Source organism: Triticum urartu, chromosome 3A, assembly GCF_056163025.1.
Source record: "Triticum urartu cultivar PI428250 chromosome 3A, HENAU_Tu73, whole genome shotgun sequence".
Classification (NCBI taxonomy): Eukaryota; Viridiplantae; Streptophyta; class Magnoliopsida; order Poales; family Poaceae; genus Triticum; species Triticum urartu.
Genome location: NC_141875.1, coordinates 483,565,847 through 483,573,811, shown reverse-complemented (window position 1 = coordinate 483,573,811; position 7,965 = coordinate 483,565,847).

Here is a 7,965-nt window from a genome sequence, read left to right as displayed (position 1 = left end):
GTGCGACAAAGGTATGCTATAAGTTACTCTGGTATCCGAATACTTACGACTTCGCCAGGGGCTTGGCCCTGAGCAGCCACTCGTCTTCGCCATCGACGGCGGTGGTGGAGTAGTCCGGAAGGAGAGTCCTTCCCTTCTTGGACCCTTCAGCCTCCCCGGTTGGGGTGGCCTTCCTTTTCTTGTCTCCCCCGGCTGGAGGGGGAGCATCTTCATCTTCCTCCTCCTCGTTTTCATGGGAGGAGTGCGTCGCGGAGTTATCGGACGATGAGTCCGATACCACCTGGCACCGGAAACTCATTTGGGTTCCCTTGGCCTTCTTCTTGGTCTTCTCCGGCACCTCATAAGGAGCCGGAGTTAGCATCTCCATCAGGAGAGCGTCCGCAGTGTCTTCGGGCAGAGGGGCCAGACAGTTAATCTGCTCCGATGTCTCCACCCAGTCATGTCAAAGGCATGGGAGCTCAGACCCCCCCACATGGTTAAGCTATGGGAAATAAATATCCTACTGGATGTATAAAACTTACCGAATTCACAGGGCGCTTCGCGCTTAACCCGCGGTCCTCGGTAAGAGAAGGAGGGACCTCTGCACCCTTGAATAGCACCCTCCAGACGTCCTTGTGCGTCGTGTCGAAGAGCTCACTTAGAGTCTGGTGCTGGGCCGGGTCGAACTCCCATAAGTTAAATTCCCGTTGTTGACACGGGAGGATCCGGCAGAAGAGCATGACCTGTACTATGTTGACAAGCTTAAGCTTCTTGCTTATCATATTCCGGATACACTTTGGAGTCCGTCCAGCTCCACCGATGAACCCCAGGACAGGACCTTCTCCTTCCAGGAAGTGAGCCGCATGGGGAATCCAGATCAAAACTCGGGGGCCGCCACCCAGTTAGTGTCGCGCGGCTCGGTGATGTAGAACCACCCCGATTGCCACCCCTTCACGGTCTCCATGAAGGAGCCCTCGAGCCATATAACGTTGGGCATTTTGCCCACCATGGCTCCGCCGCATTCCGCTTGTTGGCCGCCTACTACCTTCGGCTTGATATTGAAGGTCTTCAGCCATAGGCCGAAGTGAGGCCGGATGCGGAGGAAAGCCTCGCACACGACAATAAACGCCGAGATGTTTAGGATGAAATTCGGGGCCAGATCATGAAAGTCCAGCCCATAATAGAACATGAGGCCACGGGCGAATGGATGGAGGGGAAACCCCAGTCCGCGGACGAAGTGGGGGAGGAAAACCACCCTTTCGTGAGGTTCCGGGGTAGGATGACCTGCCCCACGGCTGGCAGCCGGTGCGCGATGTTCGCGGCTAAGTATCCGGCCCCACGTAGCTTTTTGATGTGTCCCTCCATGACAGAGGAGGCCATCCACTTTCCTCCCGCTCCAGACATGTTTGGAGAGCGTTGAGGAGAAGGATGTGGACTTGGGCGTTGGAGCTCGAGTGTGCAAGAATGGATGAGCAAGGAGGAAGAAGGTGTGGGTAGAAAAGGTAAAACCTTATCCCTTTATAAGGGCGGACGAAACTATGCGCCCCCACTAGCCTGGTAAAACTCGCTTATCCCCCAAGCGTCGTAATTGGTGGCGCGGTTGGGTTACCCACGTCCGTATTGATGAGAATACCGTAATAAGGGGAGCACGATCTCTGCTTTGACAAGACGTGTCAAGAAACTGCCTCGCGTTATGTGCGGGGCTGGTTAAAGAAAAACGGTTCAAATGATTACCGGGCCGTGGCATGATGTCATGTTGCCAAAACGTGTCAGCATATTAGATTTGTGGTAATATTATTCTCTCTATGGTGGTATGTGGAACTTATTTTGCAGGGTCGGACACTATCCTTGTATTCAAAATCTTCCGTGGTGTATTCAGAGGAGGAACCCGCCTTGCAATGCCGAAGACAACACTGCACGCCGGACTCATCGTCATTGAAGCCTGGTTCAGGGGCTACTGAGGGAGTCCTAGATTAGGGGGTCTTCGGACAGCCAGACTATATCCTTTGGCCGGACTATTGGACAATGAAGATACGAGATTGAAGACTTCGTCTCGTGTCCGGATGGGACTCTCCTTGGCGTGGAAGGCAAGCTAGGCAATACGGATATGTATATCTCCTCCTTTGTAACCGACCTTGTGTAACCCTAGCCCCCTCCGGTGTCTATATAAACCGGAGGGTTTTAGTCCGTAGGACAACATACAATCATACCATAGGCTAGCTTCTAGGGTTTAGCCTCTCCGATCTCGTGGTAGATCAACTCTTGTAACACTCATATTATCAAGAATAAATCAAGCGGGACGTAGGGTTTTACCTCCATCAAGAGGGCCCGAACCTGGGTAAAACATCGTGTTCCCTGCCTCCTGTTACCATCCGCCTTAGACGCACAGTTCGGGACCCCCTACCCGAGATCCGCCGGTTTTGACACCGAAATTTATGTTTTTGATCAAGAAGCTTCTTTCACTATTTTAGCTTGCGAAAATATAAATGAACTAAAAAGGTTATGAGCTAAATGCAATAAGCAATCTCTAAGTGCTAGAATGAAACCTGACCCTGCTTTTGCTACTTCACCTATCTTTGTTACTGATAAGGATTATGAATTCTCTATTGATCCTGATATAATTACTTTGGTTGAATCTGATCCTTTTCATGGTTATGAATCTGAAACTGTTGTGGCACATCTTACTAAATTAAATGATATAGCTACCCTGTTCACTAAAGATGAGAGAACTCGTTACTTTTACATCCTCAAAATATTTCCGTTCTCATTAAAGGGTGATGCTAAGATATGGTTTAATTCTCTTGATCCTGGTTGTGTGCGTAGTCCCCAGGATATGTTTTATTACTTCTCTGCTAAATATTTCCCTGCTCATAAGAAACAAGCTACTTTAAGGGATATATATAATTATCCCACAAGCTTGGGGGAGGCTTCTCCAATTACTTAATGCTTTGTCTGATCATCCTCTTAAGAAAAATGAAATACTTGATATCTTTTATAATGGACTAATCGATGCCTCCAGAGATTACCTGGATAGTTGTGCTGGTTCTGTTTTCAGGGAAATAACACCGGATGAAGCTGAAATTCTATTGATCAATATGTTGACAAATGAAAATAATTGGACACCTCCGGAGCCAATTCCTGAGCCTATTCCTAAACCAACTCCGAAGAAGAGGGGTATTCTATTTCTCAGTCCTGAAGATATGCAAGAGGCAAAGAAATCTATGAAAAAAAAGGTATTGAAGCTGAAGATGTTAAGAATTTACCTCCTATTGAAGAAATACATGGTCTTAATTTACCTCCTGTTGAAGAAACATATAATCCAAATCCTTCTCCTATTGAAGAAACTCATGGTCTTGATAACCCGACACAGGTAGTAAAGGTAAATTCTCTCTACAGATATGATAAAGCTGAAATCCCATTTACTAAATTTGCTAGCCCATGCTTAGATGAGTTTGATAAATTTATGGCTAAGCAAGAAGACTTTAATGCTTATTTTGGTAGACAATTGAAATACAATTCAAATATGCTTGAACACTTGGGTGATTATATGGCTAATGTTAAAGGTGAACTTAAACTTATTAGTAAACATGCTTCTATGGTTACCACTCAAGTAGAACAAGTACTTAAAGCTCAAAATGATTTGCTCAGTGAATTGAATAATAAAGATAATGATAATTTTGTTAGAGTGGCTACTAGAACTGGTAGAATGACTCGGGAACCTTTGTATCCTGGAGGCCACCCTAAGAGAATTGAGCAAGATTCTTAGAGAAATAAAATAGATGCACCTAGTTCTTCTAAAAGGACGAAAAAGAAAAATGATAGGACTTTGCATGCTTCTAGTGATCCTATTGTTGAAACACCTGAGAATCCAAATGATATTTCTATTTCTGATGCTGAAACTCAATCTGGTAATGAACCTCAAACTAGTGATATGTTAATGATAATGTTCATGATGATGCTCAACCTAGTAATGATAATGATATAGAAATTGAACCTGTTGTTGATCTTGATAACCCACAATCAAAGAATCAATGTTATGATAAAAAAAGACTTTGTTGCTAGGAAACATGGTAAAGAAAGAGAGCCTTGGGTTCAGAAACCCATGACTTTTCCTCCCAAACCATCCAAGAAAAAGGATGATGAGGATTTTGAGCGCTTTGCTGAAATGATTAGACCTATATTTTTGCGTATGCGATTAACCGATATGCCCAATCCTTATGCTAAGTACTTGAAAGATGTTATTACAAATAAAAGAAAGATACCGGAAGCTAAAATTTCCACCATGCTTGCTAATTATACTTTTAACGGTGGAATACCAAAGAAACTTGGAGATCCTGGTGTACCAACTATACCATGCTCCATTAAAAGAAATTATGTTAAAACTGCTTTATGTGATCTTGGAGCCGGTGTTAGTGTTATGCCTCTCTCTTTATATCGTAGACTTGATTTGAATAAGTTGACACCTACTGAAATATCTTTGCAAATGGCTAATAAATCAACTGCTATACCTGTCGGTATTTGTGAGGATGTGCCTGTTATAGTTGCAAACGTTACTATTTTAACAGACTTTGTTATTCTTGATATTCCCGAGGACAATAGTATGTCTATTATTCTTGGAAGACCCTTTTTGAATACTGCAGGGGCTGTTATTGATTGCACTAAAGGCAATGTCACTTTTCATGTTAATGGTAATGAGCATACGGTACACTTTCCGAGGAAACAACCTCAAGTTCATAGTATCAACTCTATTGGAAAAATTCCATCGATTATATTTGGAGGTTTTGAATTTCCTCTTCCTACTGTCAAGAAGAAATATGATATTCTTATTATTGGGGATGTGCATATCCCCGTTGAGGTAACATAGTGTTATTCGAAATTTCTCCGGTTCCATGTTATTCGGAATGAGTTCATTAACAAGACTTGATCAACCTTGTTAGTGGATTCCTTTTGATGATCATGAGATGGATGAAATTAGAAGGCACAACCTTCTATACCCCACTTTTACTTTCTGCTATTTATATTAAATAAAATAAAAATAAATATTTTTCTGTCTGTTAGCTGATTATCCGTGCAATATAAAAATACCTCGAAAATAAAGGTTCTCCAAATGCCCTGAAATTTAAATATGATTTTTTCTAGAATATTTGAGAATATTTGGCACTGAGAACACAGCAGGGGGGTCAACCACCTGCCCACGAGGGTGGAGGGCGTGCCCTACCCCCCTGGGCGCACCCCCTGCCTTGTGGGCCCATGGTGTCCCTCCTCCACTTATTCCTGCACCCACACACTTCATCTTCCTCCCCCAAACACGAATATCCAGCTCAAACCCGAGTCCAAGCTCATTTTGCTGCTATTTTCGATCTTCTTGCTCAAAGCACCTCTCACAAAACTGCTTGGGGAGATTGTTCCTTCGTATGTGACTCCTCCATTGGTCCAATTAGTTTTTGTTCTAGTGCTTTATTCATTGCAAATTTCTGTTGCTTAGGTGACCCTGTTCTTGAGCTTGCATGTCAAATTTATATGGTCAAAAGTAGTTTTGATGCATGATATAGGCCCTAGGCACTTGTAGGAGTAGTTGCTATCAATATTATTGAGTTTGGTTTACTTTTATTTTGAAGTTACTAAAAAATTTCAAAAAAATTCGGAGGAAGAAATATGCTTAGGAAAATGCTCCAAGGTGGTTCTTCAAGGAAGCAAGGACCCAGGCTTGCAATGCGTGATGCTGATGACGAGCCACCAAGAAACGCTCCAGTGCGTCCTTGTGAATGGCCATCTGAGAACTTTATGGATCGAGCGGCAATTAAGGAAGAATTTAACGCATATTTGCGTAACGCTGGTCTTGTGAGCTTTGAGGAAGAGAAGTGCAGCCAGTACCACAACCTCACCAGTACCTTTGAGAGGAGGTTTGAATTTTCAACTTCACGTAATTCTCCAACTGTCCTGTTTGATCTTTATGATAAATCTTACACTATGGACTTTGAGGATTTTACCACTGCATGCAAACTTCCACAATGGGGTAGTATAAGGGATCCTCGCAAATCTGAATTTAGAGATTTTCTTGCTAGCATAACTGTGGGAGAATCTAGAGATATTACACAAGCTACCATAGGGAGTATTCACTTTCCTGCTATACATTATTTTGCTCTCTTCATAGGTAGATGCATCAATGGTAAAGATGAGGCATGTCACATGTGTGTCCCTGATCTCAGTATTCTTACGAGTGATGTGCTAGGAGACCAATCTTATAATTTGGGAGCCATTATTGCACGTAGGTTGCATCTTAATAGATTTAATGGAGATTTCTTTGGAGGAATGTACGCAACCCACATAGCTAATTTTCTTGGTATAGACATACGCGAAGATGATATTGAATTACCACCTGCTTATCTAGATTTTAATGCTATGGTTCACCACCAATTTGTCGAGAGGAACAAATCACCTCTCCAGTATCGACTAATCTTTGACAGACGTCGTGCTATCCATATTACTCTCCCTGCTCCTGCCTTCTTTGATTATCAGGCAAGAGGAAGATATACTATCACCAGAGAGGAGGCAGATGAGTATGAGAGGAGAGAGGAGGCCGCTCGTCGCCACGCTGCAGCTCAGCAAGCGATAGCTGATGCATCGCAGTACGACCCCAGCTACTATTATGGATATCTGCCAGGCCAGCCGTGGCCATAGACCAACTTAGGCCAAAAGCCTAAGCTTGGGGGAGTACATATTTCCCACTGACATTACATTTATGTCCACACAGTCATTGCTAGATGTCGGTGCTCATACATTTTCATTGTATCATCCATGCTAGTTTGATTTCCTTTTTATGATTTCTTCTTTTGTGTTTAATAAACCTTAAGAAAAACCAAAAAAATTAGTTGTAGCTTTTAGTTAGTTTAATTTCCATGCTTGTAGTAGTAATTAAAAAGAAAACCCAAAAAGATTTCTTGTTCTTCTTTTGCTTGTTGGGAGCTTTCCCGTGTAAATAGTTTTATTTCTTTCCTTTTCTTTGGGGGTCGATAGGAGAAGACCATAATTAAATTGTTGAAGTGGCTCTTATATGCATACTTGTTGATCTGACAAAAGAGCCCATATTGCCTTGTCTTCTCCTGTTTATTGAATGCTTGCAGATTCCAGCTTAGTCCAATGCACGTGCACTATTATTATTATTCACACTATTCGGTCGTGCAAGTGAAAGGCAATTATGATGTTATATGATGGGCTGGCTGAGATGAGAAAAGCTGGTATGAACTCGACCTCTTTTGTATTTGTAAATATGACTAGTTCATCGTTCCTGATTCAGCCTATTATGAATAAACATGTTTGCAATGACAACTAGAGATCATAGTTTCTTATGCCATGCTTGATTAGCTATGAGTTATAATGGTTTACCTTGTGTGCCAACATGCTATTAAAATGGTTATCATGTGGTATGATAGGGTGGTATCCTCTTCTGAATGATTTAAGTGACTTGACTTGGCGCATGTTCACGCATGTAGTTGAAACAAAATCAACATATCCTTCACGATATTTATGTTCATGGTGGATTATATCCTACTCATGCTTGCATTCGGTGTTGATTAATTTTAATGCATGTTCATGACTGTTTTCGCTCTCTAGCTGGTCGCTTCCCAGTCTTTTGCTAGCCTTCGCTTGTACTAAGCGGGAATACTTCTTGTGCATCCAAACTCCTTAAACCCCAAAGTTATTCCACATGAGTCCACTATACCTACCTATATATGATATCTACCTGACGTTCCAAGTAAATTTGTATGTGCCAAACTGTAACGCCCTCGATGCGGCTATATCTCCTACGTGTCGAAGCACGACTTAGAGGCATAACCGCATTGAAAGCAATGTCGCAAGTAAGGTAATCTTCGCAAAAAACCCATGTAATATAATTAAAGGGGAAAAGATACATAGTTGGCTTACACTCGCCACGTCACACAAATACATGAATAACATTACATTCATCCAATACACTCAGGGTCC